This window comes from Patella vulgata, chromosome 3 (assembly GCF_932274485.2).
Source record: "Patella vulgata chromosome 3, xgPatVulg1.2, whole genome shotgun sequence".
NCBI lineage: Eukaryota > Metazoa > Mollusca > Gastropoda > Patellidae > Patella > Patella vulgata.
This window is the reverse complement of record NC_065881.2, coordinates 805,975-831,473: the sequence shown is the minus strand read 5'-3', so window position 1 is coordinate 831,473 and position 25,499 is coordinate 805,975. Positions and strand designations below refer to the sequence as shown.

The 25,499-nt window shown below is 36.1% G+C and overlaps 1 long non-coding RNA gene across 1 annotated transcript; it reads right to left on the bottom strand.

The window, feature by feature from the left end:
- Positions 1-2,424: 2,424 nt before the first annotated feature.
- LOC126816429 (uncharacterized) lies at positions 2,425-9,116 on the bottom strand. The gene is made up of 4 exons (XR_007678348.2): positions 8,318-9,116; positions 5,478-5,610; positions 4,710-4,778; positions 2,425-3,902 (listed from the first exon to the last, which is right to left on the bottom strand). It is a non-coding gene; the product is annotated as an uncharacterized LOC126816429 (long non-coding RNA).
- Between the last annotated feature and the right edge of the window lie 16,383 nt (positions 9,117-25,499).

Below are 25,499 nucleotides of genomic sequence, written 5' to 3'. Positions count from 1 at the left end.
ATTTAAAGTATTTATTAACAAATTAGTTTGATCAGGATTCTATTCATCAAAGTAACAAATGATATTTGTATAATTACCAACAGGAACCGAAATAATATATAAAAAATAGTCAAGTAGACACATGTAATAAAATGATTAAAAAACCCACACATTTGACAGTTTGAACACGAAATTAGACTTGACAAATTTTAAAAATAAGACGCTGCAAATACTGTCGAATACTGGGGTTTTGTTATTTGTCGGCATCGCCATGTTAATGGGGAAGGGGTGGGGCAACATACAGGCCTGGTTGTGTATCATACAGCTTTCCTATGAAATTGTAGGGGATATTTGATTTTTAAGTGTTATTAAAGTCACCTAATGAAACTGACGAAGAAACAAATGACAAAATGAAATGAAGTTCACATTCATCGATTTATTCCAAATGATCGTTAGACTAAGTAAGGCACAGACTGACCATTATAAGGGTAAAATGATACCCGGGGTCAAACAGCAAAGTTACCACAGCATCACAACCAAGTCAATAACGGGTAAATCCTCCTCTGTTTGCCCAACAAGCATTGATCCGACGTGGCATACTCCTAATGAGACGTCTAAGGTCATTTTGGTCCAGATTGTCCCATTCCTGTTGCAACGCAGCAGCAAGTTCTTGGACATTGGCAGGACGTTGTTGACGTTGACGTAACCTCTGTCAAAGCATGTCCCAGACATGCTCGATGGGGGAGAGGTCGGGACTCAGTGCTGGCCAAGGTAATGTGGTGATGTTCTGTTGTTGGAGGTAACTTTGTTTCATTACTAGCAATAGACAGTGACTTGGCAACTTGTGACTTGAATGTCTGTGACATTGACTGGTCAAAATAAGCCCAGGATTTATTAGCTGAGGAGAAAGTGAGGAAGAGGAAGAAACAGAAAGTGAAAAGTGTATTAATATGTGACCAAATTAAAATATTAGAAGAAAAAGAGTACAATTTTGAACTTGTGGATGCTATTGTGAGTGCAAGAGACATTACATCAAAATTGATTGTTAAAAAATGTGCCAAACAACCCAAAATAAGTGACTTTTTTGTTTAATGTGGTGTGCTATTGTTACATGTACATATTGTTTGTTTGTAATAAACCACCCGACACAGTTGCATTTTCTTTGACTTATTAAGAGTTGTTTTTCTTTGTCTTATTACGAGTTATCGTTTCTGTTTTTAAGAGTTATCTTTTCTTTATCTTATTAAGAGGTTACTCCTATTAAGAGGTCATCATGGCATTTCCCTTGAGTGGCTGCCTTATACAGACTCTACTGTATTTAAACGCTTTTTAAAATCGTTTAAAAATTGTGACCTCTAGTAGGTCCACAAGCTAAAATTACAGACCATAATCCAGCAGTAATTTACAGTTCGATATGCGCGAATATCGACAGGAACCGAGATCTTTGGGTGATAAACCTATATATTTCCAGTTTCGTCAAAATCGGATAAACATTGTGGCCGTCGACTGTCTACAAACAAACTGTGGACGGATAGACGTCTAGATGTCCGGACGGACCGGGGCGTATAAAAATGTGGGGTTATAAAAATATATACAAAAAAAAATACAATGTACATTGCTTGATACAAACTCATTCAAAAGCATAATAAAAAATAAAATAATCGTAATGTTAAAAATCCACCAGAAGATAACCAACACCTGCGTGCGTAGGAACCCTGAAATATATAAACACAGTAATGAGTTATTATTATAGATCAATACTCGCGTGTATAATAATCCGTCCCCCTTTACAATAATTATGCTACACTGAAAAAAAACTTGTGTTGAAAGAACACAAACTTGTGTTAAATTCAACACAAGTTAGGTGTCTCTATTTAACAACACAAACTTGTGTTAAAACAACACAAAACTTGTGTTAAATGTTGAAACAACACAAAACTTGTGTTAAAATGTATCAAACAACACAAAACTTGTGTTAAAATGTATCAAACAACACAAAACTTGTGTTGAAACTTGTGTGAAATCTACACAATACTTGTGTTGAAACTTGTGTTGAAATATCTGAAACTTGTGTTGAAATTTCTGAAACTTGTGTTAAAATTTCTGAAACTTGTGTTGAAATTTCTGAAACTTGTGTGGTTTCATACAAACTTGTGTATAACCATCATCAAAAACTTGTGTTGTATTTTTCCCCAATTTATATCCAGCATAGCAACCTTTCTATGCAGGACCCCTCTCTTTGCTCTGTTAGACCTGTAAAGTTTGATAAAAGAAGGAAACAAAAAAAAAATTTGTAAGATTATTATTTATTCATAAAATCATAGGAAAAAGTAAATTAATACATCAAAACTAAATAGATATTTGAAATGTTAACAGAAAAACAGAGACTTCAATTCTAATACAAATTATGTTGTGTTATATATAATGACCCCTCCCCCCCCCCACTTTACCCATCACAAAATATAAAATAGCTATTTAAATTGTTTTTTGCCCCACACACTTTACCCATCACAAAATATAAAATAGCTATTTAAATTGTTCTTTACCCCAAAACAAGAACTGAGAATATAAAGATATGTACACAGTATCCCTACCCCATACCCCAAAATATATAATTCAAATATATCTAAATTTAATAACATCCAAACTAAGCACTAATAAGATTAATTATGCACTAAATTGAAACAATTTCAAAAACTGAAAAATGCTACAAAATCACACTACAAGTGATTTGTGAGGCATCTAGAAATAACTAGCATACACAGAAAACTAACAAAAGAAAATTGCTCTATTTTGCAGGAGTAATAAAATGATGTAGAGCCTTTTCCTCATTAAAAAAAACCCAAACAAAATGAATATTTTATAAATAAAAGAAGCAAAGCATCAAGATTACAGGATTGAAATAAAAAAATATCATATGTACAAAAGATTTATATACAATCACAAGTCATAAGCCACAGTGGTTCAGTGAGCATAAGGCGTTGGCCGCGAAATTTCAACTGGATTTTCCGGCATAGTTTCCACTTTTCAGTGTTGGATATGGCAAGGGATAATTGGGTACAAGCCCAGAATCAAAAGAGAGAGAGACAGAGAGAAATGGGGTTTAACATCTACTCGACACAAACTAGATCATTTTGGGATTAACATATGGTTTAATTTTATTTCAATAATTCGCTAGCGCGTAGGGGTCTTTAGCAGTGGGAGGAAACCGGAGGTCCCGGAGAAAACCCACAAGATTGGACAGGCGACCCTACTCCTTGTCTACAACCGGGGATTCGAAACCATGCCAGTTGACTCAATGACAGGAGGCCGTATGATACAGCATGCACGTGCTAACCATTCGGCCATCCACCCCCACCCCCCAGAATTGAAACCAACCCAACTGCGTACACTTTGAAGAACCCTTGAAAATTGAATTATTTGAATCAATGACAGACCTTCTGATCAAATGTGTGCGTGTTAACCATTCGGCCCCCCTGGGTACCCTTTAAAGAACCCTTGACAGTTGAAATATTTGATATAAGGGTAGGGTAGAATCACTCTAAGAACACAGAAAAGCAGGATATTAAAACGTATTTCATTTCATAAGCAAGGGAAAGTCACCTTAATGTAGGTCAAGGTATTTTGTAATTCTGGGTGTATTTGATCTACATTTGGTTTCTAGTAATGCCTATTAAATACTTTATGATTTCCGACCAAATTCTAAGTGATTTATATGTCAGTTTACTTGCTATATTATACATACATATTTGAAGAGAATTAAAATCTAATTGTGTTTTGGAAGAAAATTTAACATTAATAACAAAAAATAAATATTTAAAAATTGGGTCAAATGCATTCTTTCCCAGAAGTATAAAATAAATTGATGCTTGGGTTCTCTTGTTGTTATCATACACCAAATACTCTTTCAAGGGTGTTCCAGCCTAAAAAATAAAAAGTAGGCAATAAGAATACAATGTTTAAATAAACAATTTATTTTGCCACATCGAGACTGAGTCTCTATTTGGTTTCAACTTTGCGTAACGCTTATTGTGTCTTGTCCACTTAAAGACCCAGGCAGATTATTATGCTCAAATCAAATGGGTTAAAAGTCAGAAAAATGAAATGAAATGGGGTTTAACGTCCTACTGTTCTGCTCCTATACTGGGCTAATAATGACGGGCATATGCCACACAGTGTGCTATGAGGGAATTTTTGCCCGGGCAGCGGCACTATCATCTATTCTTATATCGAATTCCAACTGCCAGGGGATCTTTTACGTGCATTCCAATATTCGTCTCATCGGAAGGACTAGACAGCTGTCATTGTCAGGCCAAGTCAGAAAAAAGTCTTGAGATTTGGGACTGAAGTCTCATAATAGGTCAACTATTCACCCGGTTCATACATGTATTGTCTGCAAATCCAGATTCCCTACTACATCATTGGCAGCACCTATTTACTTGGCAATGTCTAATTATTTTTGGACCCATTCTTATTTTATTTCCATTGACAACAAATTGGATATTACCCTTTAAAATCTATTGAAATCTATTTGAAAAGTAAAATATTGTCCATCATTATTTTACTGCTATTTACTGTAATGGATGTGATTGGCAAAAATCAAGCATGCCAAGTACTTGAAATAGCTGAGTCCTAGGCATTGCCCCAAGAAGAATAACTAGATTACCAAGCAAGTGTATAGAACTAGTTGATGATTAAAAATACAAATATGTATGTAAATTACATTTTACCTGATTATCAAGCTCTGAGAGAAAAAGTTTCCATAATATGAATAGCCATTTTCAACTGTCTTGATCTTTCTGATGTAGTTAACGGAGAAAAAAAACATACTATGTATTAGTTGACTTAAATCGACTCGACAGTTAAAAGATGAAAGTTTTAATTTAATTACATTGTATTGTAATGTGTTGGTTTGCTTTGTCACAGATGAGACAAAATGAAAAAAATGAAATGGAATGGGGTTCGGCGTCCTACTGTTCAGCTCCGACTGGGCTAATGAGGTTGGGCATATGCCATACAGTGTGCTATGAGAGAAATTTTGCCGGGTACCGTGACCCTAAGGCCTACTCTTGTATCAAATTCTAACTGCCAGGGGCTATTTTACATGCACGCCAATGTGTACACGGGACCACGTTTTTTTGTTCAATCTGAACGACTAGACAGCTGTCCTTGTAAGGCCCTCCGTTCTGCATTGTCTTACTGCAAACCCGCGACCTTAAAATATGCGAACCAGTGTCTAACCCACTTGGTCACCGTAGGTCCCCACAGATGAGATAGTCATATCTACATGTATCTGGACATAAGTAAGATTCTGTCTGTGCACATACATGTACTTCACAGTTTTACTATACTAAACTGAATTTTAAATTCCAAATAATAAAATGAAATTAAGGTTTATGTCACATCAGCTCCAACCGGGCTATATTGTGCCAAACACATTATGGTGAGATTCTAAAATACCACAACAACAATCTTTTCTATTAGAATTGAACACTCACCCTCAAAAAACAACTATGAGAAATCATAGGTGCTCAAATCACCATTTCTTCAGCTCTTTTTTTTCCCATATTTGGGTTTTTTGACTTATTTTATTATATGATCTTTGATTTGCTATGGCATCTAATATGGAAACTGAAAAATATAAATATGTGACATGTAATTAACTGTTTAAGATACCTTACCATATACAAACTGTGTGATATCTAAAACCATTTGAATCCCGAAGATCTTACCGAAGCCGTGAAAATCTGTTTTAATAACCCTTGTTTGTCATGTGACTGGACTGTCACAGTAATTAGAAGAGAGCCATGTGGCTTAGTGTGTAAGGCACTGGCTTGCTACCCGGGAGTTTGTAGGTTTGCTCCCAGTGTTGACCGACAAAGCTCATTTGGATTTTTCAGCATGGATTCCCTGTCTAGTCGTCATGGTGGCTAAGTGGGTAAGACGCTGGCTCGCTAGCCTGGAGGTAGGGTGTTCGATCCCTGCATTGGCCGAGAAAGTTCACCCAGATTTTCCGGCGTGGTTCCCCCTTGTCAGTGATGCAGGATGGAGGGCCTGACAAGGACAGTTGTCTAGTCATTCGGATGATACGAAAAAACGAGGTCCCGTGTACACGTTGGCGTCCACGTAAAAGATCCCTTGACAGCTGTCCGGGCAAAATTTCCTTCATAGCACACTGTGTGGTGTATGCCTGTCTTCATTAGCCCAGTTCGGAGCAAAATAGTAGGACGTTAAACCCCATTTCATTTCTAGTAGTTTCAATGGAACACAAAACCTGAGGTCCAATTGGCGTGCATTTAAGCCGATAGTATGGTAGTTGGAATTTGTTGGCTGTAGCACCCGTGTCACAGTTCGACTGCTAGTTTGTGATACCCACTCGATATAAATGAGTGGTGATTGGCTAATGAATTCTAAAATCAGACGAATGCTTCGGCGAAGCGGACAGCAGGACACACCACTCAAATACAATTCGACCAAATATATTAAACATGTTTGATTCGGGCGTATGTCAGTGGATAAACTAGGTGAAGTTTAGCGCCAATTGATTCAGCCGAATCCTTTGGCTAGTTTATCCAGTACTGACGATTTAAGTTTGTACTTTCTTTATATGCAAATATCACATTTGAAAGAGGCTGTAGGCCTACTTTCTTTATATGCAAATATCTTATTTGAAATAGGCCATTATTATGTGATTCCCCACTTGAATGTGACTAGGAATAAGGTCGCCTGTCCAGCCTTGTGGGTTTTCTCCGGGTCCTCCGGTTTCCTCCCTTTGCTAAATACCCCTAGGGTGTATTTGAAACAGTGTTCCGGTGCAGAGAACGGACGGAGAATGGGTTCTTGTCGGACTTGAGCAGTCTGGAATGCGTTCACGAACACGTTCCCGTTCTCAAATCCCACACTACCTCATAGCTGGTGTGAGGGAGAACAAACATGGTCGACGCATCGATAACTGCTGAGAAAACAGCATCATGGGTGCATTTATTAATTTAAAAGTTTAATACCGTTCGAAAATTGGATGTAGAATGTGGCCAGTATAACATCAAATAAGTTAGGTTGCCAGGCAACGAAACATATGCCCACAGCAGTTTAATCGTTTGCTCAGTCAACAGGGATTGTCGCATATTCATTCTTTTGTAGGTAATGTGGGCATTTACAAGAAAAGATTATAATTTTTGTCGTTTGTGGGTTTACAAAGGTTCTACAAACTGAAACAAGGGCCTTAATTGTTGAAATTTGACAGATTTTTTTGTTTTGTGTTTTACTAATTTAAATAATGCATACAAATCGGATGATAATTTTGTTGTTCGCTCGTTCACAAGGTTCGAAAAAGTGAAACAAGGGCCACAACTCTAGACATAATTCACGGAAATCGCAGAAATTTAATAGACGTCTTCGTTTTACTAATTTAAAAGATGCAAATGAATTTCACAAAGTGAAACAAGGGCCATAACTCCAGAAGAAACTAACGGAAATTATTGAAATTAAATAGGATTCATCTCATTAAAATAAACAACATATCAATTTCAAAATAATCAGGTCTGTAGACGACGGACAAACCTACGGACGAGGGCGATGACAATATGCGACCACATTTCCATGTGGGCGTATCAAAAGGTGATGTAATCGTCATCCAAAGAATTGAAAAGGAGTAAAATGGAGTCATAATTTATCATAAGTATGCCTAATAGCGAAGTCAATACCAAACAAGTTATCGTAACAGATTGTATAAATTTAATTCATCTTGTTACCATGGATACCGTTCTCTCATGTTCGAGACTCATGAAAGTGTTTTCATGTTCTTCAGCCGTTCTCGAACCTGCGCGAACACTGTTTCTAATACACTCCTACGGTACGCGCAAGCAAATCATTCAAATAAAATTGAACAATATTAGCCTCAAAATTACCTAGCGCCAGTAAGTATAAAGGATCTATCCGACAAACACTAACAACAACTCTAGGTTTATGCAGAATTAATATAACACAACATACACAGATGGCAATAGAATGAGACAGTGTTCAGGAAAAGGGCGGAAACGGAAGAAGACTACCCGTCCTACTTGATTCTAGGACATAAAGCATGGGCCTACTTGATTCGACCTTGTCTGCGATATCACCTCGGTGGAAGCGGACGTAAAATACAACTAACCCATCATTGATTCGACCAATTTAATACAAGGAAATGAATGGCATAGTTTGTGTCAAGTGAATTTAGTGAATTTTAAACCCCATTTACTCGCCCTCTCTCTACAGAGATAAATACTTTTCCTGTTACATACAATAACAATTATTGGCCATTATTTAAAAAATATATTAAAAGGAAATGAAATTCTGTTACCTGTTTTTCTTTGTGTAGTACATATGCTAACATCAATGACTGGAAAAAAAATAACGAAACTGTAGAGAAACTTCTGAATCATTGAAAGTCTAATTATTAGGCCTACACATTGATGACATTGATATAAAAAAAAGGCTGATTTGTTTGTTGTTGTTTTTTTCTTTTACAGAAATATTAAGATTACATTTCAAATAAACAAATAACACAAAAGTTAGTATCTAGCTATAGTCCATGTCTGGATATACATTTCTCCTTTTTTTTGGCCCGAACGTCTATAAAAATCAAAGATGGCGGCCAATAATTGCAACCGGGCATTACTATAAAATCAAGACAGATTCTTACCTGCTGGTCCTAGTCGGGGGTTTCTTGCAATTATAAGTATTTGAACAACGGTGTAGCGCCGATTAGCTAATAATAATTAAGCACGATTTCAGAAAAATTAAGACAGATTCATTAGATTGCTGAATTAGCGGAACACTTTTAGAACACATCAAAAAAAATTTCTTTGTGGCGCCATTATATAAATAGAATTCCGGTGCAGTCAGTGGCAGTGGTTCTAAATCTGACTGTTTTAAACGAAACGAATTATTATATACATAGAAGCAATATATACATGCTAAATTAAATACACGGTTTTATTTTTTGTAAAAATTTACAAACCTGCGGTCTGGTATTCTATGTGACCATTATAATTTTTTTAAAAAAAATATCACGGCTAAAGCACTCTGTTGATGCTAACGTCACTACATCTAACTGAATGTCGCTGATATAATATCAAAGAAAGAATTTGTCGTAATGACTAAAGTATAGATACTTCTTCTTAGTTAGTTGTATTTTACGCCCGCTTCCACCGAAGTGATATCGCAGACAAAAAGTATAGATAACTTGGAGAACCATTATATCAATAAGTCGATTATGAGATACACGTGGATGATCAATTAAATTTGATTGGTTACTTTTCAGTTAACCAATACTGTCCAATTTCGATTACATCAACCAATTACATTATTAAGAGTTTTACTCATTTTTTTTGTTCATTGCACATTGAATCAATTTTCGAAAACACCAGGGTGCTGAAAATCACATGTACACTATATATTCATTTGGTCTATCAGTTTATTGGGTCAATAAAAAAAGACAGACATTTTAACTATACAGACAACTTAACACCAATTAACATTCAAGTCTGTCTGGCAATTGTCTGATTAATTGGTACTCACTCCCTTCCAGTGATTTTCGAGATGTGAATTAAGCCCTTTATTACTTTTCTGAAAACTTGACGACTCCCGAATTCAGACTTTGTATGGAGTTTTTTTCTTAAAAAGAAAACAAATCGTGGAAGGTACACATTACTTGTGTTAATGATATGAAAAAACACACAAGATTTTATAAATCGACACAAGTTTGTGTTAATGCAATGCAAAACAACACATAACTTGTGTAGATTAGTTTTAACACAAGTACTTGTGTTGAGATCCAACACAAGTGTTTTTTCAGTGTAATATTCTTTTGATGTTAGGAGTTCACATAGCAACATTGGCTGATGACACTGTTGTTTGCACGGGCCATGAAGTGACGATACTGACTGACATACTAACTCAACCTATCAAATTTGTCCTGTGAGAAAAAATAGAGAAGACAATAACAAGTAGTAACAAGTACTTACTAGTCCTGTGAGATGTGAGAGATAATAGAGCAGACAATAACAAGTATTAACAAGTAGTAACAAGTACTTACTAGTCCTGTGAGATGTGCGAGATAATAGAGTTGACCATAACAAGTTGTAACAAGTACTTACTAGTCCTGTGAGATGTGAAAAATAATAGAGCAGACAATAACGAGTATTATTGTACTGTATCCAACTGTTGATCTGGTAGCTGTTGATGTCCGTGAATCTGTTCTAGACGTTACAGTATTCGGCTTCACTTCTACTTCTATTAAAATAAATGGTAAAATTCAACAGCTAATATTAGATAAAAAAAGAACTAACCTACCTTAACCCTGCACCATTTGTAGGTTGCTGAAAATGCTTGTTACACTTCTATGAATATCAATTCTACACCAATTCTGATATTTACACTATTTCTTCATATCCATAACATCAATTACTGTAATAATGTGTACTTTACCTTTCAATATTGTTCTTGTTAATAGTTGCTCTCCATCACCCAGTGTTAACTGACAGACATACTGCCACCACAAATCTTCCACTGAGACGTTTTTCAATGTTAGACTGATCTCTTCACCAGTTTGATTTTCATTTGTTGTTTTTGTAAAGACCATTTTATTGATGAACTGATCCAGATCAGTAAATTCACCCTGGTACCAATATCCCATCTCAACCTTTAAAATCATTAAACATTCTGACTTGTACGAATGACATTATCGGCCACATATAGACCCAATTTTATGAATATTATGTACTGGTCTGTAACAGGTTTATAATTCCATGCTAGTCATTTGCAAACTAACGAATGGGGACTTCAATACATCATGGATCACCTTTTCTGTGAAACTTTACCACAATTCTTGATACACTTGTTTAAAGATATATTATGGGCGATTAGATAAAGAGCTGACAGTTTTCACTATAATAGTGAAAAACTAGATTATGTAAAGGAAATTTACTGAAACTTTCAGCCAAATTAATCCAACCTGAAGCGATAATTTAGCGATTGAATTTTGGGGCCTAGCCTCGATCATCATTACTAAAGTCGGTACGATAAAAAACATAGTCTCGATTATTCATTTTGATTAAAATCATCAATGAGCGTTGAGCAGCAGATCGGATTCTAATCCACATAATATCGCAGGGTAGCGATGACAACGAGAGTTGATTATGGTCTGGATAAGTTAATTAATGTCTAATTAATAATTTATATAACATTTCAGGCCTAAAGAAAGACGTGCAATAGACATATTTAGCTCTTGCATAATGTATGATTAAATATATTTACTACACAGCTGTGAATGATAAATGGAAAGGGTCCTCTCCGGTGCATCTCAACTGTGACCCACCTCCCCCGCTTTTAACACCTTACATAACATAGAAGTATCTGGGGTGTTAATTAAATGTAAATTGAGATTCACCATTTCACTTCCACTGTTATTTTCTCGTCTTATAAACACGGCAACTGCTGTATAAGGATACTTGTATTCCCTAATAAATGTAACATCTTCTCCCACGGCAGCATATTTGTCATCATCAGTTTGTGTTCAGTATGGCCCTGGAAAATTAATTTGCATTAAATAAACATTAGTCAACATCTCGCTATTTAATCTTGTAATCCTTTTATAACTCAGCAACGAAGTATTCCTCTACATAGTGGAGACTTTTTTCCAGGACAGCAAAGGTCTTTTGGGCGTGATAAAGTAGAAACAAGGAGTAGTCATTTGCTATTGCATTCGATCATCGACAATGTGAACGGAATATTGTATTTATTTTATCAATTAAAGAGCGTGTCCGCGAGAGCACCATGCAGGGGGTGGTTCACCTTGATTAGGGATTTCGACCAAAATTTTTTTGTGGGATGGATTAGTAGCCAGATACATCCCCACAAAATATTAGATTGATTCAGTTGATACCGACCTCGAAAATTAGTAAAACATAATATTTTAATAGAAAATTAAGCAAACAATGGGCAATTTTGGAACCAAATTTTGATGATATGCTATTAGGACAATAATTGATTTGGACAGACAAATTCTGGACATTAGTAGGGCCTCTCAGGTTCCTCCTACACACCGAGTGTGAAGTTTCTACTGCTAATGATACCTTGATACTGGCCGGATACCCAACACTCTCTGAAAATTGAATTTAATGAAAACCAAAATTTGAGATGCTATAGATTCTTGCTTTATTAACGATTTTCATTTACTGTCTTTTTTTGGGAGGATGTGGGTGGGGTGGGGGTGGATGGCCGAATGGTTAGCACGTGCGCGCTGTATCATAAGGTCTGTCATTGAGTCACTGGCGTGGTTTCGATTCCCCGGTTGTACGTGACAAGGAGTGGGTCGTCTGTCCAACCTCGTGGGTTTTCTCCGGGTCCTCCGGTTTCCTCCCTACGCGCAAGCGAATTATTGAAATAATATTAAATCATATGTTAGTCCCGAAATGACCTAGTTTGTGTCGAGTGGACGTTAAACCGCATTTCTCTCTCTCTCTTGTTGGAGGATGGGGTGAGGGGATTCCATTCATATTATATACAGTACATTAAACAACATTATTTGAAGACTTTAAGACCCAGGAAAATTCTACAGGAAACAAGAAGTCATATTCTGAGCCGGAAGTTTTTGGGTTGATATTTTGAGGTTTTTGGCCAGTTGGATGTGGGCCATCTCTGGCCTAAAAATGGCAAACTTCTCCCATTAATTGTCTTGAAAATAACACAAATAATTTAAAAACTTTTAACAAACTGACAAGATATTCTTTGATGCCAGTTACAAAAATAAGTTTTATTCATCAGTAGTGAGTCAATAGTTTTCAAGTGTTACCCTGGGTATGGGCCAAAGCCAGCCAGACCTTGCCATATGTGGGCCATAGTAGGGCCAAAGCTGAGTGGCTGTCTGGGTATTATAGAAAAGTAGAAATGTAAAAGTGAAAATTCTTATATTAAAAGGATATTTTCATGGCGGACACCTATAACTTTTACCCGTAAAAACGTTTTTCTATTTTCATCGACCGAATTTCTATTTTCAACTTTTGATTGTCTACTACACACGCTGTTTTCTTCCAATATTTTATTATATTGCATTTTGAATCTTGTACTCTTCTATAATATACATGTACTATACTTTACAGTTACTGTTACTTACTCAGCGCTCTCAATTCAATTGATAAACGTTTCCTTTGTACTGGATCATCATAGTTCACTTGACAGTTGTACTGGAGGTCGTAGTCTATATGGATAGGATTTTCTAGTATTAAAGATACTTTGTTCTCATTCGTTCCATTTATTGTAACTGTAATAAAGGTCATTTCAGTTGATATGAAGGGATTCGGTTTAAATCCTTCTTCCTGTGTCCATTTTCCTACAAGAACCTGTAAACATTTAAACATAGAACCATTTACACATATCTACCAATGACATCTACACACAATTTATTTACTCATATACATGATATTTCTTATGATTTAGTTTCATTAAATTGAATGGCCTTACTTTAATATCAGGCCTGTTGTGATCAGTACGAAATAATGATTTAATTCCATTAAATTGAATGACCTTACTTTAATATCCTTGCTGTTTTTAACTCGTGTAAAGACCATGCTGTTGACAGGTTCTTTAGATTGATATATCCACTCAAGGGCAATTCTTTGACGCATAGTACTGATCACAGGTTTTGTTGTATTTTTCCATTGGAACACAGAATCTAAAATATAGGAGCAGATACAATATAACCATGAAATTTGACAAACATAAAATCATTGATACATAGAGTTAACACCTATGAACTTTAAACTTTATGGATTTGGCGATAAAACTGTTCCATAGACTGTATATAAGTTTGTCTTGAATCGTCATCTCAAAATGGAATAGGGTTTAACGTCCTACTTGTCTGGACTACGACCTACTTTTATTTCGAATTCCATCTTTCAATTGTTCTTTTACGTTCACACGGAAGTGTACACTGGCCTTTCGTCCTCCTCCACTGACTAGGGGAAAAGATGAAACCCCCTGGTTTGTGATCCAGCGTCTTACTTACTGAACCACCTCGGCTCAATGCATAAAATAAAAAAATAACGTGTCCATAGACGGTGCCTTTTTAAATCAGTTCGTCGCGAATCGTCATTACACAAGCTGTATTTAGGTGGCCTATCTGTGTTAGAGGTTATAGGGATTCGATTAATTTTATAAATGAAATGGAATATAACGTCCGTGTGTTCTGCACAAACTGTGGTATATGTTTAATATTACTACTGACTAGTAATATGGACACAGATCACTAAAGATTTCCCCATTGACTCCAATGTTAATTCTCGTATCTTAGACCGGCTCTAACTTTTTCCCAAATTTTCGTTGGGTAGAACGCTTTCTACCACAGATTTAGCAACATGTGGCAACCTCTTGCCCAAAAGCACGTATGAGGTTCATCATGGAAAACTTGAGATACACAAGCTGGAAGTAGAGACAAGAAAACATGCAATTTCAGGCCCTACATTTCAACCTAACCAACCTCTCAACTCTTGTATCCTTCCGCATCAAAATTATGAATATTCACCAAAACCTGGCAGAAAATGTATTTTCAAATCCTTTTCCTCGATTCTACACCAAAAAGTCAACAAAAATCGCCATGCAAAAGGGGGAAAAGGAAAAGGGAGAGGAAGACTAAAAATAGCTTTGGCCCTTGTTTCGTGGGTGACGGCGTAGGAATATTTGGTGATCTGTGTCCATATATACAATATAAATACCTTGTAAAATAGCTGTTGTCACTGGACCCACTAACACCAACATCAACATCAACATCCTCTTTATCGCAAATTCATCAACATAAAGTAATAATTAATGACATATTTTTCCTTTAAGCAATAATTTAGATATGGGTTAGGGAAAATGGGGTCACGTCTTATAGCGGGGTATCAGGTTCTAAATTCGATCTGCAGTAGAAAGTAGAAAATCAAAGGACAAAATTCTCATCCAAAAGGGACATTTTCATGAAGGAAATATGTACCTCTTGTGCTTTTCAACATAAAACGTCCACCTTTTCAATATTTACATTCAAGAACAAATTTCCTACTTGGAAATTGAACTTTTGACATTCGACTTTCAACTTCAGATTTTTTACTCGAGATGTTCTCCATGCATATTACGAAAATAAAAATGATCCCGTGACTATTTTTGCATATCATTAAAATACGTTAATTATCAAGAAACTTAAACGATCCCAGAAATCTTATAATTGGCATATCAAGCCAAACAACCCATTGTATACCATAATAAAAATACCAGAACGGTCCAGAAATTTCTCCCGAAAGATCTGTTTCAAGAATATTATTCCACATGCCGACGACGATTTTCCACAGACTAGATGACAAAAACATCCTTAAATACCTGTGGTTTTATCTTTTTAATCATTTTGTTTTAAATATTTAGATGGCGGGTGTGGCGCCAGGCAGGGTAAGCTTACTCTTCCGGACACCTGTTACCACTGTTTGTCGTGTATTCTGTACACGGTGAACAGTCCATATGCTGATTACACTATTTTGCTTTATTACACTATTTTACCTATAACGTTGGGTTTTTTTTTGGGGGGGGGGGTTTAGGACTTCGAATTTTGTCTAATGGTTTGGATTGTTCGTACTTGGTTTTATTTTATTTGAATAATCAAAAATGTAAACATCGTCATGGTTAGTTCAATTCAATGGCCGCCATTACGGTAATTGAGAAAACTCAACATCTCTCAGCTTAGAATCAGTCAGATTTTGAAAAAGGGGGCCTCTCAAAATACGGTCGAGTCAAAGTCGCGAGATGTAAATAGGGTTAGGGCATGTGATTGTGGACGAGATTGTGTGTTAGGCTAGTTCTAGCCCTGTTTACATTTTGACGACATCTGCAGGTGGCCTTAATATTCAGATCTAACCCTACAAATACTCTACGTAGATGGCGCGACGTAAGACGCTGGTTAGCTAACCTAGAGTTTGCCAATAAAAATCATAATGGCTAGCACATGAGGCGTGTATAAAATTGTACATTTCTAGAATTTGTTTTAAAAAAATATTTACTCTTCAAATAAGAAAAGAAAAACCATGAATTTAAAAGGAAAAACAAATAAACCATAGCTCTTTGGAAAATACGAACTACACAAATGTGGGGTATTAAAAGGCATAAATAGAGTATTTGCAACATACTTTGAATAAGGAAATTGAAATTTTGAATTATCTAATATAAAGAGAAATAACTCCGACATGACATGAAAGTCCATAGCACCATGTTATACAACATGTTATGACGATATTGTTTAAATAATGTGTATAATAATGTTTTGGTGCATTTGTATTCTTTTTTTTTTATATTTTCCCTTATAACTGGGTATTTGTGTAGATTCTTTCAACGATTTTAAAACTACAACAGACAACACTTCCCACACAAACAAATTATCTAACAAAACAACACAAACTAGAAACTTGTGGCAGTGTATAGATTCAAATGGAACAAACATATTGAAAACACAGTGTATTCGTATAATCATGCAATTTCTTACAAGCCCATTCGACGAGTATAATGTACACGTGTATTATAATAAAAATCAGTCGACCGTTACCTGTAGGTCTCGCAAATTATTTCAATCATTTTACTAATAGTATGTCTCTTAATTGGGTTTATATATTTCAAAGATTTGAATGTCTTTTAATTATTTAATACGAAGGTGGATTTGCGAGCGATATGAAGCAAAGTCTTGATAGATCAATTAAGGGCCTGACAAAGGGCAATTCCTAAACGATCGGATAAGTCGAAAAATCGAGGTTTCGTGTACACTTTAGTGTGCATGTGCAAAAGAACCGTTGGCAGGTATTAGTTCACTGTATTAGCCCGGTAGGTGCAGAAAGTAAGACGTTAAAACTCATTTCATTTCATTTTATATAATCATTGTAACGTAAAGTCACCATTCATAGGTTGTTATTTCATTTTATATAATCATTGTAACGTAAAGTCATCATTCATAGGTTGTGTATTTAAAAAGATCTATGCGTTTTATAAATAACCACTATTCAATATCAATAACAGAACACAATTTTTATGGGAAACAATCACTGGTTTTATTCTAATAGCACGACGTTTCGACAAGTATCCTCTTATCGTTATCAAGCACAATGACATTTAGTAAACTTGGATTTAATATATAAGAGTTCATGATGAAGCCATTTACAAAAATTAAATAACATTAAGAAGTAAAAGATTAAGCAAAAACAACACAATATAATAGACCCACGGTCCAACCAAAGGATAATGTTGACTAACAATGAATGCCTTCAAAGGGAGCCATTGGGTGAAACCATATTGCAGTTAATGAGGTGATCAAGATGAGACCATTCACCAAGAAATACAAACACAACATAACCCTACATCCATTGTCTAAATAAACATGAAAAATATATGCGTACTAATTAAGCAATCCAGGAAATAAATGATGTTAAACAAATGTAAACCATAACAAAATATGAAAAAAACAATAAATAATAGGAATAAATAAGCAATATGAGGTGATTAAACATGTATAGGTTGGCAGGCTGATTGTGAGAAACCAGTAGAGTGATATATTAAGTAATGTAGACAGTTTGTAATATTTGAGGTAACGACGTAAAGTAAAGCCGCTGAGTTGAGGAATAAGAACCCTTTAAGTGGTATTATTTATCCTGATAACGTGATCATATGCCCTTGAAATGTGAAGCCCTGCGTCCCTGTTCAGTTCTGGTGAGTATCTTCTAATGTTAATTGCTTCTAGGATTTTCCTGGTTTCTTGTTCTGTTGGTTGGATGTCAGAATCTGCGCATCGTTCCATTCAACTCTATGCTGCGGGTGGTTTCGAAGATGCTCTGCTATGGCTGAGTTGTTGGTAGCAGCTTTGGATCTGTGTTCCGATATTCGTTTATCTAGGGGTCGTTTACTTTCGCCAATGTATGAGAAATCACAAGAGCAGTTGACTTGGTAGACGACTCCCTTAGGCTGAATCGGTAGGCTTGGCTTTAGTTTGCCATTCGCTTTCAGTATCTGTTTTAATGTGGTAGGGACAGAGAATGTGGTATCAATGTTGGACTTCTTGAGTAGGTTGCTGACTTGGTATGATAGGTTGCCATAAAATGGTAAAATTATTCTAATCATCTCTTTGGGCGTTTTTTGTTGGCTTTTTTTGATGTTTTTTGTTGTTTCTTTGATTTGTTTCATGACTAGTTCTGGAGGGTAGTTGTTCAAATTTTGAAATATGTATTTATATATTTTTAAGAATTTTGAAATATCTATAGTATGTACATGTATTATAAAATAAATATCCGAAATGTATGCCACATTACTAAAATATTTGAAATATGTATCTAAGTATGTATGTATGTATGTATCTAATTGTCTATATTTGTTAAAAAAAAAATATTATTCGAAGTATTAAGGGTGCCGGGGGGAATTATCTATAACCAAAAATAACGAAGTATCATCTGCGAATAATCTTAATCGGGAGGTAACTTCATTTCTAATATCGTTAATGAAAATAAGAAAAAGGAGGGGTGCCAGTACGGACACCTGGGGTACGCCGGAATATATATTTTTAAAAGCTGAGGAATCATTATTAATAATAACTAATTGCTTTCTATTGGATAATGGGGGGGGGGGGGGTGGATGACCGAATGGTTAGCACGTGCGTGCTGTATCATAAGGCCTGTTATTGAGTCAACTGGCGTGGTTTCGAATCCCCGGTTGTACGTGACAAGGAGTAGGATCGCCTGTCCAACCTCTTGGGTTTTCTCCGGGTCCTCCGGTTTCCTCCCACTGCTAAAGAACCCTACACGCAAGCGAATTATTGAAATAAATCAAACCATATGTTAGTCCCGTAATGTCCTAGTTTGTGTCGAGTGGACGTTAAACCCCATTTCTCTCTCTCTCTCACTCTCTCTCTCTCTCTCTCTATTGGATAAATAATTTTTGATGAGATCTAAAACACCATTTCTAATTCCAATTGAGTTTAGTTTGTGTATCAACCCACGATGCCATACCTTATCAAATGCGCTTTTTATATCAATAAATATAGCTTTTACCTCACGTCCTTTGTCTATACAGGATGAAACATGGTTATACATATCGGTGAGCTGGTAAACAGCACAATCATTTTGTCGAAACCCAGACTGGTACATATATATAATTTTATTAGTGTGAACGAAGTTATAAATATGTTTATATATTATTTTTCAACGACCACATCCTGATATTCAATAGAATGCGGTTCAATGTCAGTATCGACTAATATTAGTTCTGGAAGTCGGTAGTCCGTTTCATTAGCTTATAGCGATTGGTCTACTAAATAGTTATTAAAAAGCTCGGTTTATCTTTATTTGTGTATTTGATGGTATTTCCAGATTTCAGAGGGGGGATATCTTTAATAGAATTGTCGTTTCTAAATGAAAAAATGCGTACAAGTTTCCACCAGTCAGAATCATTAAATGTGTCTGTATTAATATTTGATTCGATCTTTTTATAATAAGACCTTTTTGACTTTCGAACCTCTTGCATTGCATAGTTTCTGTAGTTCCTAAAGTTTGCCCAATTAGAAGGTAAATTATGTTTTTGGCTTTACCGTGGATTCTGTTTCTCTTGCGAATAATATGACGTATATGACAATTCATCCATGGATTATCATGAGGTCGTATAGTAACGGTCTTATTTGGAACATATTTTGAAATGATTTCAAGTAGTTTCCCTGAAAACGTTTAAGTTAAAATATTCAAATTAGTATCTTCATTAAAACTCTGATTCCAATTAAAATCTAAAATACTTTTATTTAATCCTATAACATCAGTATTGGTATAGTCCCTGATAGTTGACGCCTTTTATATATATTAAACTAGCTCGTTTCCCCTGGAAGAGAGTTGGGCGAAATAGCCATGGTGAACATCGCAGGTTTTGATCGTGTGTAACGTTAAAATATCTATGGAACAGTTGATGTGTTAATGTTGTAGAATATACACAGATACACGACAGTGTGACATTGAAGTGTGGGCTTCCAGGGCATAGAATAAGTTTTCCCAGAGTGTCACAGGCCCTCCAGTGGAGCTACAATTGTTAACAAATATGTCCAGGATCAAAAGATGTTGATTGAGAGGATGAGCCCCATTGATTTTATTACTTGGAAAATGTGGGCGTATTTTGCATGACAACCACTTGTTTTATCTAGTCATAACTGATAGCAGTTAATTATTTGATGGATAAGGGACACAGGGAAAGATTGTGAGAAAAACTCTATCCCGTCGTTTTTTAATTACCTAATCTGCCATAGATACAACGGAAGTGAAAGGGGGTTGAAATAAAGATCGTCTGTTCAGTTAACTAATCGTGACCCTTCGCAACCGAGAGTCTCTTCACCCAGGGATAAGTATAGCGCATAACAGGGTTTTCTTCTAAACGTCTATGTTCTAGAAGTCTCACTACTATGTTAAAATCAGGCCTCGTTGTATCTAACGGCATTATTACTTGCGTGCACCCCCACACCACCCCACACCCCACTCCACCGGGCCTGTGCTAAACCCCATTTCATTTCATTTGGCGGTTCGGACATCAACTGGCAACCTACTCGTTTAGCCTTCCTGTGGCTATAAAAACTTTATAGGTGAATATAGCCAGGGAAATATAAGACATTATAATCAGTTATGCAATTTTCACAATCTTCATCATTATGACTAGCTAAACAATTTCAGCCTTTTCAAAAGCAAATCCAATAAAAAAGACCCAGTGACAGAATAAGATATGTCGCAATAGCAATATGACTAACCATTGTATTCAGTTTCAAAAGCAAAATACCAATACAAACCCCCCCCCCCCCCGCCTCATAACAGACGAGCGGATAGTATAATATATTGACAACGCAAACTCGCACATACAAATCTGTGGGCGTATGAATATAATCCAATTCAAGAGTTGTCACTATGATTTAATCAAAGGGAAATTGTTAAAAGAAGGATTCTCCCGAATAGTTATTCATATAGTGAGTCATCTCCTTTATCGATAGGTTTCTTCATCTCATGACCTTAAACACTGTATAAATATAAAGTGAATCGGATATTATCTTTAGCCTCTAGAGCGTCCACAAAATTGTCAAAATGATAAAGGGCCATAATTATCGAAAATCGTTGAAAATCAATAGTCGTCTTCGTCTCATGATCTTAAACACTGTATAAATTTAAAGTCAATGGGCTGTTAACTTTAGCCTCTAGAACGTCCACAAGCATTTGTGGACGCCGGACGGGCGGGCATGGGCGACGACAATATACGACCACATTCCAATGTGAGCGTATAATAATTGTATTTTACAGTATGCGGTATGCAAAGGGGGGGGGGCGGGATAACGTCACCGAAACTTTACCCTGGGACCCCACATAGACTTGTTAGGTCCCTGTATAAGTGTAGTTTTTCTTTTGTATATTTTAACGGAAAGACAATGTAAGAAAATGTGTTTACGTTAATTTGGATAAAACGAGGCCCATCAAAATTCGGCGTAGACTTGTTTATTAGGGAGATAAGCGAAACGGTCTTAAAGCAAAAGGGTCCAAACATTTGGTCAAAATGTACTTTACTTTTAGTCATAGATTGGCCATATTATAACGACATTAAAAAGGTAAATACGACGATTTATATTTTCATCTATATGATCTATATTTGTTATTTAATAACAATCCAAAGATAGATATTCAGATAAATTTTGACCATAATTTGGTCGTTTCGACTAAAGCGAATTTTGTTATTTTGGTTTATGTCCGTTTTGGTTTTAGTCCGTCTTGACCATATCCAGTTTTTATCATCTGTGCAGGATTCTGAATGTTGCATAATATTTAATTCATCATATCTGTGTAAATACTTAATGGAGAGGGGGCCTTTTTTTTAGACTGGAACGGAACCATTTTTAGACTGATATTCGCTTTAAAATATTGTAGTTTACAAATGAGAATTAATTAGAAATAAATCGAAACGATCTGCTACCGGTGGATTAATGACATTACGTTCTATGATAATTTGATTCACAAATAGATAATACAACGGTAACTGTTTAATGGGTTTTTAATGTTATTGCTGTACATTATTGAACACTTTACAAAATGTCTGACCCGACGATCCGGGTTAAAAGTTAACTGCCAAGTATTCTATTCAAACTTATTTTACAATGGTTGTTTACGTCGGTAGTCAATTCAGTTTTAATATTATATTCCATACAGTTTGAAAGAAATCTTTCTAAAAAACACAAACATGTATTCGAATCACCATGCATATTAAAAGAGGACCAAACAATGAGATCAAAATAACCAAATAATATAATATCGTTGAGCGTTCTATATGAAATTTTGGGGAAAGCCAGTCTTTACAATAATATCCTATTGAAAGATATTGTCCCACTTCCTTTGTTAGCATTATAATTTCTAGATAATATGAATTTCAGGGAAAGCATTTATATTCACAGTTGTATTTTCTAGGAATTTATACCGACATTTTAATTCCTAATTTTAATTAATCTTTGTATGTATGACTTTTCTCAAAGTAGATAGTTCTCTGTGTGCAGAATGCTGGAAACAGCTGATACAAGAGCACGTTTCTCAAGATTTGGGGTTGTGAGTATCGTTCGTGGGCTTTTAGCAGATGATCTTAACTGACAGGAAAGACATTAATTGATTAAAATGTCCTTTAAACAAAACGACAACAATTGTTTAACCGGAAGCACTTGATATACAAAAACTTATTTTGTCTTTTCTTTATGTTTTACTGGTGTTGCTATTTATAAAAAAAAATTCTTGTCGAACATATTTACAGAAGGATAGGTTGCCAAGCAACGAAACAAAATGTACCCGCAATCGAACTGTTTACATTTTAGGTTGTTTTATCGCAATTAACGGTTCGGGGGAGGCAACTCTCTTTATTATAACGGACGATGTGGCCACAGATCCCCAATGATTTCCCCATTCATTTTAATGTTAAATCTCGTCTCTTAAACCGGCTCTAACTTTTTTCCAAATTGTCAATGTACGTGACAAGGAATAGAGTCGCCTGTCAAACCCCGTGGGGTTTCTCCGGGTCTTCCGGTTTCACCTTACTACTAAAGACCCCTATGCGCAAGCGAATTATTGAAAGCGGCTCCTGTCGATATTCGCTCATGTCGGACAGTAACTTCCAAGATTATGATCCCTAGTACAAAGAGCTTTGTGTTCCCCACTTGGTCGTAATTTTTTACGGATTTAAAAACCCGTTTATGGACTAAAGAATTATAATTATTTACATCTTATAAATGTTTTCGTTTCAACAGATGATTCCCTTTAACTATTTATATCCCGAATAAATTAACATAAACATGAAATTAAATAATCTTTAAGAGGTATGTAGTAACTGGATTGAGTAATAAACATACTTTAAGAAAACAACTACTAAATATATTTTGACGAGACTACTTTCTCTCAACGTTGGCTAGCTAATATAAAAAAGGGCGAGGGAAAGGGGGGGGGGTAATATATAAAGAAAAATCCTTGATATTTTCTCGACCAACAACTGGATCGATCCCGGTACTTCCTGGCTAGTGAGCTAGCTATTTCTTTGGAAGGGCATAAATAGTAAGTACGGTATCAATTGCAGGCCCGTAGCTAGTGGGGGCAAGAGGGGCAGCTGCCTCCCCTGGAAAAAAATCGACGCACCCAATGGTGCCTTTGCCCATTTGGGAAATAATCTGTCCCCCCCCCCCCCAATGGGCGCCTTTTACGCCCTTTCCACACGGCCGTAACTAGTTCAGAGAAACGAGGGGCGGGAAGTGTTCTTAGGGGTGCTGTAAAATTGACGGACAGTGTATATCTAGGGGGCCGGGGGGGGGGGGGGGGGCTGCTCGCCCCCCTGCTTCGAGGAAACGCTATTTCCTGCATTCTGGGCAGCCTCATCAATAGAGGACAATGATGCAGATGGACCTTCACTATTACCCGCACCTGACGTCTTTCTCCCTTTCGGGCAATTTTCGTGCTTTGGGTGGTGGTGGTCTCATTTGAAGAACATTTGACCAGAAAACCTCCAAATAACCCTCATTTGAATATCTGAAAAAGGTGAAAAATCCAGAAATTTGGATAAAATCCGTATAAGTAGAAACACTGAGAATCCGATATTAACTATCGATGATTCTTTTCACAGGGGTCGATTATTTTATGGTCGACCATTTTTTCATAGGGGGCGGGGAGGCGAAACTCTTCCTTAATTACGGACCTGCCTTTCCATTGGTCGCAATACGAAGCCAATAACGTGTCCCCCCCCCCACCTTCGCTAGCTACGGGCCTGAATTGAAAGGTCTACACTACGAATAAACAGTTGCGGTTGATCACGAGCAGAAAAGCCAAACCGGGTATCAAGGCAAGCAGCGACATGGAAAGAAACATGTATATTTTATGTAAGGGACATGATCTTGTAGCTATATATATGAGGTCAAAACGTATATTAAAATATCATAGTGACATAACACTTCAATTATGTAGACTTAATAGTTTCAAAACCTATAGTAGATTTTAAATAATGTCCTGGTTTACCTTTCTAAGAAATTCATCAATCCCATTTTACTTTATTTACATAGAGGCCTATTTATTATAGCGTTCAAAATGGGTAGTTCGCGATGATTTGGGTCATTTCAGGTTTACACATGTACATGTAATTTTTGAAAATACTATCCGGGTTTGTATTTATGGGTAATTCAACAAAAGGACCTTTTTATATCTTTTGTAGATTTTACATGGTAATATGATTAATCTTCCGACTCACAATAAAATAACCCTTCAGATCTTTACCTGTCAGTAATTAAATAACACAATGTATATCAAATCAAATCATTATTCAAATGTTAAGACGGGGTCCGACAAAACATTGAAATTCCGGCTTTAATTCGACCAACCTCAGATGATATCAAAACGCTGCTTAAGAAGACCTCCGACCCTTTCTTCAATCTTTATGATCGCCACATTAATTCCCCCGTCCACCCCTTCCATGGTCGGTGTGCCCCACCCCCCATAATTTTAAAAATAATAAAAAAAATATTTGTGAAATGTTTCGGTAATCGGTACCTTTTACGGTGATTAAATACCACATTCCCACTCAGTCATAAACTTGCATGTTGTAGAGTCTGAGTGATTTCTTACCAAGCCCATCCTGCTGTAAACCTACTATAAACAAGAACACGTAAACCACAAGTGGTTTTTGCCATCCTCAAAGTTTTTGGTTATGGGTTTAACGCGGCAAGAATATTCATTCACTTTGATTCACTCGCTCCGTTCGTTTGACACATCCCTTTTTATTCGGATAAACTAGTGATTTGGCTCCAGACAGTATCTGATCAGATCTATTTATCTCGACGACCAGTGTCTGAAATACTGCATTTCCGGCAGTCTATTTCTCACAATAAGGTGGCCAAAATATTCATTCACTTTGATTCACTTACTTCGTTCCCTTGACACTTTTCTCTCTGATCTGATAAACTA